Source organism: Ursus arctos, unplaced genomic scaffold (genome assembly GCF_023065955.2).
Source record: "Ursus arctos isolate Adak ecotype North America unplaced genomic scaffold, UrsArc2.0 scaffold_37, whole genome shotgun sequence".
Lineage (NCBI taxonomy): Eukaryota > Metazoa > Chordata > Mammalia > Carnivora > Ursidae > Ursus > Ursus arctos.
The window spans coordinates 20,481,224-20,502,168 of NW_026623053.1; the positions used below are offsets into that span (position 1 = coordinate 20,481,224).

The 20,945-nt window shown below is 32.8% G+C and overlaps 1 long non-coding RNA gene across 1 annotated transcript in view; it reads left to right on the forward strand.

Annotated features, from left to right (window-relative positions):
* The window catches only part of LOC113266163 (uncharacterized), a 404,629-nt gene extending 385,086 nt beyond the window's left edge, over positions 1-19,543 (forward strand). Inside the window, exons 4-5 of the long non-coding RNA XR_008957146.1 lie at positions 12,444-12,563; positions 19,399-19,543. This is a non-coding gene — a long non-coding RNA (uncharacterized LOC113266163). The remainder of the gene's footprint in view (positions 1-12,443; positions 12,564-19,398) is intronic.
* Positions 19,544-20,945: the final 1,402 nt, after the last annotated feature.

Consider the following 20,945-nt stretch of genomic DNA (forward strand, 5'->3'; position numbering starts at 1 on the left):
ACAATAGATTATAAATAAAACAAATAGTGCTGTATGAACTTTAGAACAGTCTGAGTCCAGTGTCAGGTCAAAGCAAAACAACTACATTCCCAAAGCCATAAAATATAATCTTAGAACTTCTCAATGATTATTTGTTAGGATAGTTCTAAGCTATTTTATTGTAGACTTTTAAACAAAATTCTAGCTGCCACCATAAATGAGAGAATACAAACAAATAAAAAAGGAGGTAATTGATTTTTTTTTGTAAAGCATGAACACATTTTCCAACCATAAGAAACACACAGACAACTCCCAGCGATACCAGCTCAAGAATAGAACCAGCAGCAGGTTGTGAGATTGTCTTTCATCAACCCTCAAACTCACTTATCTAAGAAAAAACAAATCCTTAAATATCAGGGAGTATCAAAAATTGTATTTACAATGTATTTTACCCTCTGAAGTAAAAAGAAAATATTTTTCTGACCTGAGCAATCTACTGATAAGCCAGAGTATCCTTAAAGAGAATTTTTTGTTGGTATTATTTTTGATTGATATACTTTTCATTAAGTGTTAGGTGTGCAGATGGTTACTGAATACTCAACATCTAACAAGGGAAACAGAACAGAAGTATAATACTTTAGTCTCACAATTCTTTATCATGAAAGATTTTGGTTACTTTTCTAACATTAAAAAATGAGAACATACTAAACCCCACTGAATGATAAATTTTTTAAATGATTAAAATGGTGAATTTTACCATTCACCTTTTAATGGTGAATGTTATATATATTTGCCACAATAAAAACAAGTTAATTCATATGCCTTGAGAGAAAACACATTTTCCCAAGCTCAGTAAGAAACAACTCATAGTACTTATGGGGCTCTCTTAGGATTAGAGCTGCACTGTGCAAGACATTTCTACCAATAGCCACATGTGAATATTGAGCACTTAATATGTGGCTAGTGCAATTAAACTACTGATTTTTAAATTTTATTTTAATAAATGTAAGTTTAAATTTAAAAGCTGAAGCAGTATAAAATAATGTTTCTATTAAACTCAATATTATTGTTCTGGTAAGACTTTCACTTTAACAGTTGCATTGCACAAGTTATTACTGTTGTAGTGTGCCTGTCAGATGCATACCTTGATGCCAGTAATATACAGATACAGACCACTTATCTATTTTGTGTCAATGGATTGATTTAGTGTGAATGGTATTTTCTGTACTCTGATAAACTTGTCATGTCAAGATTAGAATATTTTACTCAGGCAACATGAATTACAGTTTTACCTGTGAAATCATCAGTGGTAATTAAATTGAGATAATAATCATTATTTTAATTATAATATATTTAAATCATTTTCTGGTTTAAAAACATAAGTATAAAACACATTGATAAATTCATAATGAAAGCATACCACTGATGCTGAACTGAACAGAAATGCAGAAACTAGTGTGAAGACCAGAACATTGAAGGAAAATAAATACTGGAAAATAGTATGTCTTATATTTCATAAAATGACAATAGCAAATTGTAATGGAGTCCAACAAAAAATTGTTGTGTAAACTCTGAGATAATAATGCAGATAATATTAAGGTTTTTTTTTTTTCCAGCAAACACAATGAATTTCATAAGAAATTTCTTCTCAGAAGTCAAAAAAGAATTGGTGATATTAGTGAACTAGAATCAGAATCAACAAAAATTTTAAATTATTTTTAACAGGACTTGAGATTGTAATTTGACGAGCTATAAAATGACTTGGATTCCCTCCCAGAAATGGAATACCATTTTTAGATGGAGATATAGTAAAATAAATTACTATTTCATTTATGGAATCTTTGTTAGAAAATTACAAGTGACTAATAAATTAGATATTTTTTAGAAATGTGATTTTTCTATTAAGCATAAAATATTTGCCTATAGAGCACAAATCTTTCAAAAAATATTGAATATCAGCAAAGTCAAAATTTGAAAATTACAATTTTCTTTGGCTTTAGATGTGTCATGCATTGTAAGACACTGCCCAGTTAATACTTTGTGTGTCTTTCGTTTCATATGACTTCAATTCGTTGTCTAAATAATCAATTCACGTTATGGATATTTTGAAATTATTTACATCTGTTCGACAAAGGTATCAGTTTGATATGACATTACCTTCTATCATAATAAAATCATAATAAAGTAAAACAGTCAAAAATCAGAACTGTTTGCACTTTTAAAACAAGAGTGTTGATTTCCTTACCGATATGTTCCACTCTGTGATGCATAATGAAAACAACCGTGATACTATGAAAAGTATCATGCATGCAGTTTTAAAAGGTGTTTGATATTTATGTGCAAATGCTATAAGTTATTTAAAACAATTTATTAATTTTAGTGGTGAGCTTGATGTGATCCTTCAAGGATTCTACTCAATCTTGTGCCTCACAAAAGCTTCTTGTTCACTGCTATCCTTTTTTACTAAAGAAAAATCTCTGTAATATTCTCTGTTTTACAACCATTCCTTCTGGAGGCTAAAAGGCCTCTAGTACATGGTTAAGTGTTAACAAACAGGATTTTGTGCCATGAAAATGGCGGAATTTCTCGGAATCATAGTGGCAGCTCAATTATGGAAACTCTCCAGTGATTTGAGGTATAATCTGTCCTTTCATTAGACTTTTTCACTGGTCAGCTTTTTCTCTCCACCAACTCCACCCCCAGGCTGTGGTTCTTGGAAATTTGTTACCAAAACAAAAAAACAAAAACAAAAAAAAAACAAAAAAAAAGATTTTTTTTTTCTAGTTTGAGCACTGGAATTAATAACAGAGTATTACAAATACATTAAGCAGGGCAATAAATTTCATTCCCTCTGCACATTTTCATCTTGCACAATACACAACAGCTTTATTTTATAACAGACGTCTTAGTGCACAGATGTAATAGCTACCAGGGAAGTAGAACTAAGAATTCACAGTTGAAGACACTGTTGTAATAATGTTTACTGGGTTTTGTTGACATATGGAATCATTTGTCTTAGACCCTGGAATACATATTTTCCTCACTCTTGGGAAGAAATTGAGGAATTAGTTTATAATATAGTATTTTTTAAGTTATCATCCTTAGTAATCATTACAATGGCTATGATTTTCGAAGTAGGCAAAGAGAAAGTTAAATCAGTTTCCTGAATCCTTTTCATACAGTGACACCAAGACTATGTAGACACATTAATTTGCTTTCTAGAATTAACTGAAAGCCTAAACATGATTCTCCATGAATGTCTGAATAAAGAATTAGACTGAGCAATATCTAAAGCCACTTTCTCTTATAAACACAACATAATTTCCGCATTAAAGAATTCAAAAGAACAAGTTGTGGAATTATATCTTGTTGAGAGATGCTTTTTTTTCTCCATGTGAGCAAAATAATTTTCAAAGTACAGTTAGTGGATCAGTAGTACCATGTAAACATGAAAATGTGCACAATTATTCCAGGGTTTTCCCATTTTACTCCCTCTTAAAAGAAAAAGGTTGCTAAAAGTTAAGTACTGTTTCTGTTTCTAGTGTGGCTTTGTTTAAGATTTTAGCAGAGTAAGTCTCTCATAAATAACAACTGTAAACCCAAGACACACAAACAAAAACTATAGAAAAGATTTGGAGAACAAAACAAAGTAGAGGAATTTTGGAGAGCAAGTAGTGTTGTGGGAAAGGGCTGGCATGGGGTGGGCTGATGTTGCAGGAGGGTCTACAGGTGTGACACATGGTGAGTAAAGATTCAAGAAAGTCCATCATCTCTCTTGCCTGAGGAAAGTGGAAGCAAAATTGTGGACAACTATGGCCCATGAAGAATGAGAGCAGGTACCGAGAGAGAAAAAACAAAAAAAAAACAAAAAACAAAAAACCCTAAGCTATAGTAGTCCCAAATTCTGTATATTAGTTTTACCTAATTCTCTGGCTGACCCCAAGACAGCATGTGCAGGGAAGCCTTGAAGCAAGGAGTGGAAAGGATTAATGAATTGTCCTTCTACTATTACCATCAAGGTAAAATAGATTTTGCAGTTTGAACATAACCGGCTCAATGGCTTGATTAAATAAAAATGTCAACACTTAGGGCGCCTGGATAGCTCAGTTGGTTAGGCGTCTGGCTCTTGGTGTCAGTTCAGGTCATGATCTCAGGGTCATGGGATCGAGCTCTGCATGGACTTCGTGCTCAATGGGTAGTCTGCTGGAGATTCTCTCTCTCCCTCTCCTTGCTCATCCCCCTGTTTGTACTCTCTCTTTCCCTTTCTTAAATAAATAAATAAATAAATAAATAAATAAATAAATAAATAAATATATTTAAAACATATATCAATACTCTTCATAGCAGTATATCAGAAATACAAGAAAAATATGTTTAGGCACATCATATCCAAACTACTGAAAGACAAAAGTAAAGTATTGAGAGCTGTCATGCAAAAACACAGCATTGAGAGGATTCCAACAGATGGCAGAATAGAAAGCACCGAGAATCTGTCTCACCACCTAAGCAACAATTGTACTGCCAAATTCTATCTAATGTATCTATTTTGGAACTTTGGAGTTATTGAAAGCTTTCAACTTAACAGGAGAAGACTTGGAGGATAAATTGCAGTTAATTTCTGTCAATTTCAGCTCTTAGCACAGTAGCATCTCCCCATCTCATACTCACAGCCCTATGGCAAGTAGTCACGAACCTGTATTTTAGGAGCATCTTGCATGTAGTTTGTGGAAACCGGGGTGGACACTTGCTGTCCAACAGGTATCGGGGTCTGTGCTCTCATCACTGATTGTTGTTTTAGATATCAGCGGTACAAAGAGAAAGGTGGCCATTGCTGATGTATCTCACCACTTTTTTGCCTCTCCCACTCTTGCTGAAGTGATTTCTGGGTTATTTAAAAAGCTAGGACTCTTAATATGTAAAGAGTAAAAATGTGATGGGTACAAAAGATGTTCAGTGTTGCAAAATATCTAATTTACATACGTGACTAATGCTGAACAACCACTAGGATGATCACAAAAAAATAATGCAAAGGGACTTATAAATTTCAAAATAATTCCTAAGAAAATCAAAACATGCAAAAGAAGGGAACAGAAAAATGGAAACAGGAGAATACAGAAACAAAAAATGACACTTCCCACCATCCAACATACAGTGTACAGTTTACTTTATATTTTATCAGTATTCTCACCCTTCACAGGAATGTAACCTACCTTCATGTATTTATTTATACATTTTTAAATTAATTTCAATTTAACATTCTCTGAGTACCTGAAACATTAGATGCTTAAAAACTATTGGTTGCATAAATGAATACACTCCAGATTTAACTTAATTTTTATTTATCAAGGTAGAACTAATAATCTAATGTAAACCAAATATCCCATATGAGAGAATAAATGAAAATCATTTATATTATTCACCTGAGTGCTAAACCCAATTCCATGTTTTCTAGAGCTTACTATTACTATAATCACATTTTCTTAGTTTTGAATTGTAGTGTAAGTTCTGGTTCATCGGCAGCTCAAGTTAACATTTTAAATCCTATCAAGAAAAGCATGAGTAGAGATGAGTGATACTCAGTGACGTCTAATTAGTCTCATATTAGCAAGGGCTCCTTCCGCATGCCTTATGATGATAAAAATGCTGTATCAACTTATTTTGTTTAATTGGCCACATAGTCCTTTACAGACTCTTGTTATAAAATTTTGATATTCTGGCATCTAACCCCAGAAGCAACCCATGCAGGGGTATCTTGCAAAGCGGGGTAAGAGGGTTTCTTGAATTTAATGACCTTGTACATATTTATAGTTACTGATAATATTATTCTGACATTTGGGATTGATGCATATGTTTTACATTAAATGGTGTAAGTATATAAAGTACTTTGCAAGGTATCTGTCACATTATTTCTCTTTAACATATTAAAAAGATAGTGCTAGATGAAGTTAAAATATCACCTTCCCTTCAGACTAGCTTTATCTGTTTATCTAGACAAGTCTTAAGATTACCTCTGGGTTTGCTAAGGGTGTTGATTGGACAGAGAAAGAGACAGACAGACCAAAACAGGGAGAGAGTTCAAGTGAAATAGTTTCCAGTATTTATTTCTACTTTTCAACAGATCAAATAACGAGTGCAAGGAAACATACAACTAAATTGTGACAGGGTTCTCAGCCAAACTAAGGTCTATAGCTTCTGGGTATCTGGAAAAATTAGAATAAAGAGAGAATGAGGAGGACCCAAGAGAAATGGATCATTCCTGCAACCAATCGTATATTAATCTGTTCCCTGATCATTAGTTTTCACTTTTATGTAAGAGAAATTTTAATAAATTAAGAGATGAAAGGAGTTCAACCATCTCATTGAAGCTTACCAGAATCTTAGTGTGGAGGGGGGAGGTGGAACAAAACAGGAAACATCTATCACACATGGCCTAATTCTTAGGAAACCCAAATGGAAAATTTTTACACTGAAAAATAAGAGACAACCATTTATTCAGTACAGAAATATTAACGAGGCCACTTAGGAAGTTTCATTAAACTAGCCATAAATATATTCCTTAAAAAAAAAACTAGTAAGTTAGTTCTCAAAACTTATTTACCAATTTAACATGAGCTTAGTGGAAATTGCTCATCTCTGTTTCACAAAACATCAGCTGAAGTGCCTCACCTGGGTGCTACAGAACCTGCTTTCCTCATGGATCATGGCCTTGGCCGCCAGCTTGCTGCCTCCCACGGCCAGGTGATCAGTCTGGCGCTACACTTTTAACTAAGGTTTCTTCTCCACAGGCTGCCTGGGCTTCCTCGCAAGTAGGTTGGTTGGTTGGTTACAAAAGTGACTATCCCAGGAAAGTGGTATCTTTGTGACATTGTTTCAGAAGTTACATGGCATCATGTCTGCTGCACTCTGTTGGTTGAAGTAGTCAGAAAACTGCCCAGGTTTAAGGGAAACAGATATAGTCAACCCTGCTTGATGCAGGAGTGGTAAAATCTACAAGTGTAGTAGTGGCCATCTTTGGAAAATCTAAACTTTCATACTCAGTTCTTCTTTGACCGACGCACAGTATTCTGAACAAAATAAACATTTAGCCTTCTGTGATAAAATACCAAAAATTCATGTTTCCACACTTAACATCATTTGAGCATTTTCATATGCTTCAGTTGAACTTCGGTAAGGCAAGTTCTAATGTTTCAGTTGTTCAGCGGCTTAATTTACTCACAAATACTTATAATTGCTGGCTTACCTTTAGCACTTTACATAAATTACGCGTCTTCATGCAAATATGCTAATTTTTATTATGCTGAATAAATAATACGATTTAATTACCTTTAAAATTATAAAATTCTTTATCAAACTAGAGCATAATTAACAATTAGCACTGATTTTTACTACTCCTTTTGATTTTTTACCTCTATACATTTTAATTTCAAATTGCCCTATTCTGAACCATATTTAAATCAGAATATTTTTATAACTTTATTTTTTTGTTTCATTTTGAAGAGATAGGGAATATCAATTGGGTACAACATATCATCTCTCAGGAATTTCTTGGACTTTTCTTTGAAAACAGAGGAGGAAAACATGGAATTATGTATAAAAGTGTTTATTTATATTACATCAGTGGCGATTTCTGATTGGTTTCCAGATAAATACATTTTGATAATTATTCCTACCCATAGAAGATTCCAAATAATACTGTGAATATTGCTAAATGAAAAAAAAAACCTACTTAGTAAGTTAGTTTACAAATCTTCCAATATGTACCGATGTTATAAATCTATCTTAGTACAAAAATTCACCATTACTATCAGTTGACAGCTAAGTTACCGGTAAGGTAACTTTGGCTGAGCCAATTAAACGAGGCACCTGAATTCTAGTCTGCTGTGGTCCTCAATATATATGGTCCGCAAAGGGAAGGTCATATCAATAAATAAAATTATTAAGAATTATATTGATAACAAAGCAATCCCTATTATGTATACCGTCTATTTTTCCTCACAAACTCTATTTTCCTAAGTGTAGTTTATTATTTCTGTTTACCTCAGTAGTAGTAATGAAGCAAGTTGTGAATATAAGCAATGATTAGAAAGAAAGTATAAGATAATTGTCTTCAACATTTCTCTCATCTTCCAATTACAGTAGGATAATGTGTGATGACAGTGCATGTCAATAGGAATGATGCAATTATTTTTCTAAATGAATGAGATGAAACAGATGATTAGGTGAAGCCCTTTTACTTGGTTTGCTTTAGTTTTGCCTTTTACTGCTTTCATTTCAGCAACTAAACATTTGAGGTTGGCAACCAAAACAAATCTATCTTCTGTTGAATTTAGTTTTATGGAATTTCTAGGTTCATGAATGGTTTCCAATATGCAGAGAAATTATTATAAAATAGTAGAAATATTTAACCTATTAAGGTGGTTTTTTTGAAGTTGCAAATTGTAGGAAGTCGAGTAATTGATCATTATTTGTTGTCTTTCACATATGATATACTCCTATCAGTGAAGTTTCAATTGCTTAAAATTTTTTTGGAAATGTCTCTTCTATAACTTTGCCCCAAGATACAAATAGACCACAGAAAATTACTGTATTTTCATATCTATTATGGACAAAAAATATTATTTCTTATTATTAGTTTCATTATTTCTAAAAAATTCAATATATCTTTAAATGATAGCAAATCTTGTCCTGGAGATAATGAAACTAAATTGATTCATATTTTACCCTTTGATAGAAAAATATCCTAAAAATCATTCAATATATGTTTTCACCTGTTGATTTTACAAATCATTTTATGCCAACTATTGAAAATTTGGAATATTTAGCCCTTTTGATTTTCTGTACTTAATTCAAAATTTTAAAGTAATTTTATCACCAAAATAGCTCTTAGTTTTCTCAATTTCAGCATTTTATGTCATGTTTCTCCAGAAGAATGTTTTCAACAATAAAGTAAACAGCAATAGCCTAAAATATAAATACATTTTTTACAAACTGTATCTGTCCCTGAATCACAAAATTGCTGAGAAAATATATGTTAAATGATTCCCTTATAATAAAAATCACTAAATGTTTGCCTTCTTTTGGTTTTATATCTCATTATGTCATTATACAGTTGAATAAAATAATGTACTATGAAACCTGAATTCAAAAACACTGTCAGAACTGTATCCTAGGGGGCACCTGGGTGGCTCAATCGTTAAGCATCTGCCTTCCGCCCAGGGCGTGATCCCGGGGTCCTGGGATCGAGTCCCACATCAGGCTCCTCTGCTAGGAGCCTGCTTCTTCATGTCCCACTCCCTCTGCTTGTGTTCCTTCTCTCACTGGCTGCCTCTCTCTCTGTCAAATAAATAAATAGAATCTTAAAAAAAAAAAAAAAAAAAGAAGAACTGTATCCTAAAAATAACCCCAGATTATTCAAGCATCCATCATGCCTGGTAAATATTTAAAACTGTCCCAGATTCTTTTGTCAGATAACATGCCTTGATGCCTTCTTAATAGAATATAAATTCTGGAGCCAGACTACCTGGGTTTAAATCCTTGCCCTACCATTTCTTGTCACCTCAGAAATATTTTACCAGTCTCCTCCAGTTACCATCTATAAAATGGTCAAAGTACATGATTTACAATGATGGGAATTAAATTAAACATTTCATCTAAATGTTTAGCATACAATCTTTTTTTTTAAGATTTTATTTGTCAGAGAGAGAAAGAGACAGAGCAGAAGCAGGGGGAGCTGCAGGCAGAGGGTAAAGCAGGCTCCCCACTGAGCAAGGAGTCCAATACGGGACTCAATTCCAGGACCCTGGGATCACGACCCAAGCCAAAGGTAGCTGCCCAACCAACTGAGCCACCCAGGCATCCCTATGATTCGTCTTTTAAAAAGTATATAGCTTTTTTTTTTAAATAATTTTTCTGCCCAGGACCATCTGTTCAGCTGATGCAAATTTTAGTTGGCCATATCAAAAATAATTGTTAGCAAAGTAAATACTAATTTTCTTCAACAAAATCAGTTCTCTCAACAGCAAATAAAATAACATTTAAATTTTTCTTTTCTTAATATTTGTTCTATAACTTCCCTGTATTAGCTTGAAAAAAGGAAAAGCATCACTTTATCTCATTGTTTCTGCCTCATGAACACTGACTTTTAGAATATAGAAAAATAATTTGGTACTGATTGCAGATTTTTTAGTGATTTATTTACTGATTCAGTATGCTTATTTAATAATGAGCACATATTCATTTCCTGTTTGCAAATTTTACGGTACAATTCTGTAAGTGCTGTACATGAGACGTTTCAATATTATAAATAGCTTTTAAGCAAGTGCATCAAAGCACAATTCACAATTGACTTGTTTCTTCATATTTATTCATTTGCTTAACCACTAGAGGGAAATAACACATATAATCCCTGTCCATAGTGAATTTCAAAGGTTGGGTTATAAGCTTTTCTCAAGGCTCTGTCACTTTTATTCTAGTAGCTATGTTCTTCTCTTAGAGTAAAGGCAAGAGATACTATTCCTTCAATTACAAGGTTTTCAATATGTTGATAACCTTTAATCTCAGCTAGATTGTTCAGAGCTAAAAAAGGAAAAAATAAATCCAGGGCATAAACTCACTTTCCAAATGTCCCTTTTGGGAAATGAGGAAGATATCTCATAGAATGTGCTTTGAAAAAGCCTAAATTATTTTAAACTAAAAAAAATTTTATATGATTACCAGTTTATATAAATTAGTTTAGAAATGTGAGAATAATACTAACAATTTCCAAGTATTTATAATTTCTTATTGATTTATTCCACATATTTATTATATCTTAATTATGTTCAATGACTCCATTAGATAAATGCTATGAAATATGATAATAATAATAGTGAAGTTACAATAACATAGTTTAGATAAGGGCCAAATGGTAATAGTTTTGTTTTTCTTTCTTTTCTGCTTCTTTAAAAGGAACAATTGAAAAGGCTTTAGATGATTCAATGCATGCCAGATAAGTCAGCCCTTAAGAAGTTTCATGCCTTAGTAAAATAAGAATGAAAAATGTCATGATGGGAATGATTAAATCTCTTTTTCAGTTTGGATGTATAAGGTTAGAGTAGGGCAAAATTAGACAAATGAAAATAATTGGTAAATAAATATACTGGAGTGTATTTTGTAATTCTTTTCCTTTTACATGTATTTTATTGAAATTTCGAATGTCAATACCACTTTTCAAAATTAGGACCATCCCTTCGGTATACCAAGTGACTTGATTTTTTGAGTCTTCCGAGATAGTAATTCCTAAATCATCCAGAAGTAACCAAATGTGCTAAAATGCTAATGGCAGTTGTATATTTGTTTTTGATAAGTACACATGCACTTAAGTTGGTAATGTATTAATTCATCATGTTGCTTCTCTTATCTAATGCACCAGCCCACTGAGTTCAGCTCAAATGTATGTGCTCCAAACGCTTTGTCAGTTGAATTTGAAGATGTACATTGTTGTCACTTGTGTATTACAAATTATGTCTTTTATGCCAAATTCTACGATTACATAATGTGACAAATATGATCAAAAACTATTAGCAGAGTTACTCTTAATCCCCTTTTCATATTGCTCTGCAGAATTATTAATACAGTTAACAGTATAAGTATATTGTTTCCAAAATGATTCTGCTCATAACTATAGTACTAATTAAAATAATTAGTTTTCCATAAGATTTTTACTATTTTAATTTTTAATTGTGACACACTTTAAACATAGAGAAAATGGCAGAAAATATTATATATATCTGTCCGTTCATTATTATAATTAAACATACATTATATTACCATTAGCTGATTTTGTTTCTCATTTTAGAAATTAAATCAGACATAGACAAAATTCCTCTTTCTCATCCCCAGAGTTAACTAAATTCCTAACATTGGTGTCATTTCCACATTTCTTATTATTCATTTATTGCGTAAGTTTCTATATGTAATAAACAGATCTTGCTTTTCTTTGCTTCTTGAAATGTTACATAATGGATTCAAGAAGCTATCTTATTTAAGATTTTAAATGTCACTGTTGAAGAAGTGAAATTGGCCAGTATTATTTTACCCATCTGTTGCCCTTTTTGGTTTTAGTACAAAATAAAATTATACTAAAAATATTTGGGTTCAAATTCTGGATAAGATGTATATACATACTACCTGTGTGTCCTAATGAATGCTGAGAATACTCACAAGTAAATAGAGAAGAAAGAATAAAAGGGAAGACCAGAATTCAAGATATCATCAAAGCTTTAGTGAATTTAACATTTTTTTCTCTCCCCTGGTACATCCTCCTTGAATCCATGCCCCAGCAGAGGCCAATGAAGCAAAGAAAGAGGTCCACAAGAAAGCCTCTAGTTCTGGCTCAAGGAGTGTGAAAGGGAACCCCTGATACTCAGAGAAGGTATATAATGTTTTCTCTTTTGTTTTCTTTCCTCTATTCTCCTCTGCCCCAGGCCTTAAACAACCCCATCGTGGCAGCCATAGCTGGCAGCAATACAAGCCTGAAGGAGCCAAAATTCAAAGGGAGAGGAAACTTCATCTTCCTTTAATGAAATGTGTTTCCAGAAGAATGGGTAAAGTTCCATTAAATTTTTTACTTTCTCTGTCCTTGTTTTGCCAGGCTCTGGATGCAGGAACAGCTTGGGGAATGCAGACCAAAGCCCCAGCTTTCTGTGTAGAGTTCCAGAGATGAACCCAGAAACCAGGAAATATGGTGGAGGTTGTAGACAGGAAAGTGCTGAGGAAGAAGATACACAAAATTGTTCATGAATTTCTGGGCTCCTCCTCAAGCTCCATACATGTGGATCTGATCTCATTCAGTACAACAAACACTAAATTGAACAACCACCAGGTCTGGGTATGGAACAGATCAGAATAGTTCAGTAAAGGATTTTAATCAGAATTGACCTTGAAACTGTAGCCCACAGAAGGCTATCAATATTATCTGCAGTATTTAATCATGACCCAGAGTCTCATATAACATTCAAAATATCTAGGATACAATTCAAAACTTCTTGGGACTTGAAGAAAAAGGAGAATTTCATCCATAAAGAAAAAGAAAATCAAAACACAGCAGTAATAAGATGACACATATATTGGAATTATTTGACAGACTTTAAAGAAGCTATTACACAAAGCTTCAGAAAACAATCTAAATCATACTTGAAACCAATAGGAAACATAATTTTAGCAGAGAAATACGTGATGCACTTACTTAAAAAAATAAAAATAAAACTCACTGCAGAGACTAATTAGCAGAATAGAGATAGCACAGGAAATAATCAGTGAGTTTAAAGAGAGGTCATGATACATTATCCAATCTGAGCAATAGAATGAAAAAAATTTTAATGACCACGGCCTTAGTGTTATGTCCTATAAAAACAGAATGTACATTATTTGTTTCTTTGGAATATCAGCAGAGAAAAAAAAATTGCTGAGAAAAAATATGAAAAAAACTATGCCTAGAAACTCCCCAAATTTGGTGCAAGATATAAATTTACCAAGTAAAGAAGCTTAGTGAATTCCAAATAGGGTAAATACGAAGGACTCTGTTACCAGACCCTTATAATGACACTACTAAAAATTAATGATAAATACAAAATCTTAAAAACAGAAAAAACAAACACATTATCTATAGGGAACAATAGTTTGGATGACTGCAGATTTCTTAATAGAAATCATGGGCACCGAAAGTAGAGACAATGTGAATAAATTATGGACTATAGTTGATAATGGTGCATCACCATTGGTTCATTGATTGTGACAAATGTGTCATACTAATGAAAGATTTTAATCATGAGGAAAACTGGTTGTGGGGTATATAAGAATTCTCTGGACTGTCTTCGCAGCATTTCTTTACTGTGAAAATATTCCAAAATAAAGAGTGTATTTAAAAAACAAAAAACAAAAAACCTTCCATGATTAGGCTCAATAGTAGAATGAATAGAAGAGAGCAAAGAATAAGTGAACTGGATGAGAGATTATAGTGAACTGGATACAAATTATCAAACCTGAATCAAAAAAAGAAAAATAATAGGTTAAAAAAATGAACAGAGCCTTAGATACTATTACAGATGTTTCAAATTAATACCACTAGAGCCCCAGAAGGAAAGGAGAAAGAGGGCAGGTTGGATAAAACACTCGAAGTGATAATAGCTTATAACTCTCCAAATTTAGAAAAAAAAAATACATTGACAGATTTCAAGGAGCTGAGAATAACCCAACTGAAAAAACCTAAAGAAATCCACACTAAGACACATAATAGTTAAAGAACTGGAAATTAAAAACAAAGAAAAAATCTTGGAGCAGGAAATACTTAACTATATATGAAAAAACAAATCATGATGTATTTCTCATCAAAAACCACGGGCGCCGGAGGAAGTGAAACATTTTTTTAATTACTGAATGAAAAAAAAAAATTCCACCCCAGAATTCTAAATCCACTGAAATTAATATTTAGGAGTGAAGGGGAGAAAAAAGACATTCTCAGATAATGGAAAACTGAGAGAATTTGTTGCCAGCACATCTACCCTAAATGAATGGCTAAAGGCAGTTCTCTAAAAATATTCACAATAAAAGAAGGAATCTTGGGACATCAGAAAGGAAGAAAGAATATGGAAATAGCAAATATGTGGATGCGGGAAAATACAGTGTAATTTTCTTTTCTTCTTAACTTTTCCATTTGAAGTTGAAATTTATATTGGAATATGAAGATGGTTCTAAATATATGCAAAGGGATTGTTTAAGATAATTATAGAGCAAAATAAGCCCAAAGCAAGCAGTAAAGATGATAATAATAAAGTGCAGAAATCAATGAAACAGAGTAATGAAAAGCGATAAAGAGAATCAGTGAAACAAAAAGCTGGTTTTCTTGAAAAGATCAATAAAATTGACGAACTTCAGGTTAACAGAAAAAAAAAAAAGGCCAATTACCAGTATCAGGAATGAAAGAAGGAATATCACTAAAAACCCTGTAGACATCAAAAAGATTATAAGTGACGACTAAGAACAACTTTATACACAGAAAGTTGAGCTTCTGATAAAATGGACCAATACCTTGAAAAGCATAGTTTGCCACAACTCACCTAATACGAAATAATAATTTTAATAGCCATATAACCATGAAATAAATTGAATTCATTTGTTTAAAAATTCCCAAAAAGAAAGCTCCAGTACCATTCTCCTTAAGAATTATGCCAAACTTACATAGAATAAATATTGAATCTCTTCCAGAAAGTAGAAAAGGAGGGAAACTTTTCAACTCATTTTTTGAGGCCATCACCCAAAATAAGAGATATTATATGAAAAGGAAACTATAGACCAATATTCCTCATGAATATAGATGAAAAAAATCATTTACAAAATACTAGCAAATAAAACTCAGCAATATATAAGAAAAATTATATACCTTGACTAAATGGAGTTTATTCTAGGGATACTAGGCTCTTTAATTACTCAAAAATCAATCAATGTGATCCATTATATTAATAGGCTAAAGAAGAAAAATAACATAATCATATAATTATCTTCAGAAAAATCATTTGACAGAATTCAACACCCATTCATGATAAAAACTCCCAGTAAACTTGGAAATCTGATTTTGATAAAGAGCACATACTGAAACCCTACATCAAGGGTCATACTTAAAAAAATGTGTTTTCCCCCTTGAGATTGGGCACAAGGCAAGAATTTCTTCTCTCAACACTCGTTTTCACATAGGACTGCAAGTTCCAGCCAATGGAATAAGGCAAAAATGAATGAATGAACTAATGAAATAAAAGATAAACAGATTAGAAAGGAAGAAATGAAATGGTTCTCATTTATGGATAGCATGATTTTTTTGTGGAGAAAATCCCAAGGAATCTAAGAAAATAAAGAAGAAAAAACAATCACAACTTTAGAACTAAGTGAGTTTAACATGGTCACAGGATGCAAAATAAAACATACAAAAAATCTATTGTATATCTACATGTGAGTAGTGAACATGTGATCACCAAAATTAAAATGTTACAATGTCATTCACAATTGCTCTAAAAATGAAATACTTAGACGTAAATATAACAAAACATGTAAAGGGCTAGTATGCTTAGAACTGCAAAATCCCAATTAAAGAAATAAAAGATTTATGGGGCGCCTGGGTGGCACAACGGTTAAGCGTCTGCCTTCAGCTCAGGGCGTGATCCCGGCGTTATGGGATCGAGCCCCACATCAGGCTCCTCCGCTATGAGCCTGCTTCTTCCTCTCCCACTCCCCCTGCTTGTGTTCCCTCTCTCGCTGGCTGTCTCTATCTCTGTCGAATAAATAAATAAAATCTTTAAAAAAAAAAAAAAGAAAGAAAAGATTTAAATAAATCATAACTTGTCTAAATAAAACAAGCAGTGTTCATGGATTGGAAGATTCAACACAGTAAGAATATAATTTTATCTCAATTGATAAACAGATTTCTATCAAAATCCCTGACAGATTCATTATGGAGATAGGCATGATTATTCTAAAATTTATGTGGAAAAGCAAAGGAAATATAATAGCTAAAATAATTTTTAAAGAGATGAAGAAAGTAGATGGATCAGTGTAGCTGGAATTTAGTTTTACTACATAACTAGTTATCGGTTGCCATTGGCAAAAGAAACACATTGATCAGTGGAACAGAAAAGAGAATCCAGAAATAAACCTGCACAAATATCTCCAACTGAACTTGAAAAGGAGCAAATCAATTCAATGGTGGAAGGATAGACTGTAACAAGTTGTGTTGGAGTAGTAGGACTCCCATAGCCCCCTACCCCGCTCTCCAAAATCTTGACCTAAATGTTACATTTTCTGCAAAAATTAGCACATAACATAATAACATACAAAATACAATACTATAAGTAATATACTATACATACAAAAAAATACTATTAAACTGTTAGAGAAAAAATAGGAAAATGTTCAGGAACCAAGGAGGGAAAGATAAGCATACTTTGACTCAACTCCAAAACATGATCCATAAAAGAAAAAATATATATAAATGAGACTTAAAATTAAAAACTTTTACTCTATGAAAGTTTCACTTAAGCGGTTAGAAAGACAAGGTATGGACTAGGAAAAAAACATCTGCAAGCCACATATCTGACAAAATACATGTGAAAATAAAGGAAACCCCATTTAAAATGGAGATACGAGGCCCTGAAGGAGGTTCTCACACACGTACCACCCCTTGCATCCTACTTAACCAGCAAGAAGAAGAAAGATAAGAATTCTTTTACAAGGGAGGACACTTTTTAGATAGGAATTTTATTTTCTGTCTTTAAGGGAAGGAAGATCCCTCCCTGACCCAGCCACAATGTACTAACCACCATTTACAGCCAAAGAAAAACCACCACTACCTCAAAGTCTTGTTCTTCTCCAATAAACTTTTGTTCAGAACAACCTCCTCAATTTTCTCCAGAACCTAATAAAAGCTGACCTACTCTTTGTCTCTTCAGACTTCCCTATGGTTCACCATAACTTGCTTTTCCCAAATTGCAATTCCTTTGAGTTCTCAGATAAACTCATTTTTTCACCTAAATAAAAATGCTTTTTGCTCAGTTTAAAGATTTCATACCGAAAATACATAAAGAGCTTTCAGTCCTATAAGAAAACAGACAGAAGACATCAACAGACATTTCACTGACCAGGATAGACAGAAAATAAGCATATAAAAACCCATTCAATAGCTTAAGTCATGAAGGAAATACAAATTAAACCATAATGAATTAAAAATACACATCTACTAGGATTTCTGTAATCAAAAAAAAAAAAAAAATCAGAAGACAGCACCAAAGGTTGGTAAGGGTGTGGAGAAACTGGATTAACTCACACACTGCTGGAGGGAGTGTAAAATGATACAGCCACTCTGTGAAACAGATTGGCAATTTCTTAAAAAGCTAAACAAACAATGACCATGTGAACCAGCAATTAGCCCAGAAAAATAAAAATTTATATTTACAGTAAAGCCTGGAAATGGATGTGATTCATAGCAGCTTTATTTGTAATAGCCCAAACCAGAAAACAACGCAAATGTCATTTATGGATGAATGGTTAAATAAACTATGGTGTGTACGTATCACAGAATACGATCCAACAATAAAAAGGAATAACTACGGATAATAAGCAATTCCTTGGATGAATCTCCAGAGTATCATGTTGAGTGAAAAAGGCCCAAACCCCAAATGTTATGTGATTTATGACTCCTTTTGTGTAACATAATCACAATGTTAAAATTATACAGATGATGAAAAGATTATTGGTTGTCGGGGCATAAGGACAAAGGTACAGATGTGGCAGGAAGTGGGTGTAGTTATAAAAAAGCAACATGAGCAATTCTAGTTATAAAAAAATTATTTTATATCTTGACTACATCAATGCTAATATCCTGTTGTGATATTATACTGTAGTTCTAAAAGATATTTCCATTGAAATATTAGGTAAAGAGTATGTGGGCTGTGTCTGTATTCTTACAATTTTATGTAAATCTGAAAATAAAAAGTATCATTAAAAATAAGAATTTTGCTTACTATAGTCAATGAGACAAAAGTTTAAGATTTAGAATTTCAGTAGATAAATGAAAATGTAAAAATAATAGATTTAAAAATTAGAACTTATGGAACTGAAAAAAGTCAATACGTAATATTAACAAGTTGAGGTATGTAACATTGTAACAGAGATGAGGAGAGGATTAGTAAAAGGTTGAGTAAAATAGCCAATGTGGAACACAGAAAAAATAACAAGATAGGAAATACAGAGTTGCGAACATGAAGTAAAGAAGATAAAAGGAGTTTGGGGCACCTGGGTGGCTCAGTCGGTTAAGCGTCTGCCTTCAGCTCAGGTCATCCCAGGGTGCTGGGATCGAACTCCACATCAGGCTCCTTGCTCAGCAGGGAGCCTGCTTCTCCCTCTGCCTGCTGCTCCCCCTGCTTGTGCTCTCGCTCTCTCTCTCTTATTCTGACAAATAAATAAATAAAATCTTTAAAAAGAAAAAAGAAGATAGAAGCAGAAATCCTCATATATATCTGATCAGAACCCTAGAGGAAGAAGTAAGGAAAAATGGGGCACAAGTAATATTGCAAATGATGACGAATGTGGAATTTCTAAATCTGATAAAATATATCAAGCTACAGATTAAAAACTCTCTTAATTGAAAGATGGAACAATAAGTAATCAACATTATAGGAGATCATAAAAAAAAAAAAAGAAGAAGAAGAGAACATCTCAAAAACAACCATAGGAAAAAGAAAGTTTATATTCAAAGGAGTAATGACTAGACCAATAAAGTTGTTCTCAACTTCTATTGCTTCTTAAACAATAGAAGTCAAATAACTGACTAAATTTTAAAAATCTGTCAATATTAAGTAAATTCATTAAGAATGAAATTAAAATAATCCTTTTCAGACATAAAAAATGAAAGAATTGTTGCCAGCACACAAGTAACAACAATAAAACTTCTAATGCATATTTGCCAGATAGAAGAAGTATTATATAAGCTGGAGGATCAGAGATGCAGGACGTGTTTAAAAGCTGGGACAATTTTAAGTATGTAAGTAAATCTTTACATCAATTTAAATGTGTAACATAACAATTATAACAATAAAGTAATATTTATAATGATATAATGGTATAATGTTTTGGTATACATACAGATACACACATACAGTTGAATTGTGTTCCCCCAAAATCTGTACACTGAAGTCCTAAACCCCAGTGCCTAAAAATGTGACCGTATTTGGAAATAGAGTTGCGGATGCAAATTAGTTTAGTTGAGGTTATACTGGAATAGGGTGGGCTGCTAATCCAATATGAATGGTGTCCTTATAAATGGAATGCAAGTTGCAGTTGAAGGCAAAGATCCAAGTGATGCAGCAGAAGCCAAGGAGCAGGGAAGATGGGCAGCAAAGCACCAGAAGTTAGAGGAGAGACAAAGAACACATTCTCCCTCACGGCCCTCAGAAGTCGCAAACCTTGCCAACACCTTAATCTCAGACTATGAAATGATACATTACTGATGTTTAGGCTACGCAGTCTGTTGTACTTGGTTAATGCATGTTTGTCAGATGTCTATGAGTGAGTCAAAAGTAACATATGCTAAGGACCTTATGCTGTGTGCAAAAAATAAACAGTAACAAAGTAATTTGGTATGCTGGTAAATCAAGTTTACATGTTGCGATCTCTATGTTAATCACTAAAAATATAGTGAGCTAATGTTTAAAAGCCAAGCAAATAGTGACAAAGAAGACAAACTATTTTTTTAAAAAAAATCAATTAAAATAAGAAGAGGAAAAATGAACAAGAGTGGGGAAAATAGAAAAGTTATCATAAGATGGTGGGTTTAAACAAAAGTATATCAGAAATTTCTTTGAATATGAACCTACTAAAGCTGACATATGGTCAAGTCGGATATAAGTGAGGGAAAAACCCTCTATGTTGTTCAAAACCAAAAGTATTCAGCAAGTTTAAAAGAGAAAGATGGACAAAGTTGTCATGCCAACTGTAACCAAATAAGCTTGGTGGAGCTATACTAATATGAGACAAGTTAGTCTTTAAAGCCAAAACCATTACTAGTAATACATTGAATCACCTTATAAGGATAAAATGTTTAGTTACCCAAGATGATGAAAAATTTTTAAATGTGAAGATACGTAATAACATAATAAAAAATAACCCACAAAAATCATATTTACAAGAAGAAATAGGTAAGTACAAAATGTAGTGGGAGATCTGATGAAAACTTTTAGAAAATGATAGAATACTCTGAAAAGTGTTAAGTGAGGAAATAGAAAACTTGGAAGAGAATCAGAAACTAATGAAGACTACAGAAGACAGAAAAAGAACAATATGTGCAAAGAAGTAGAAATAAGAAAATAAAAAACCAATATGTAGTTGAGTAGAACAGCAAAGCCAACATTTATTCTACAGAGGCTGACCTTTATAAAATAAAAAGA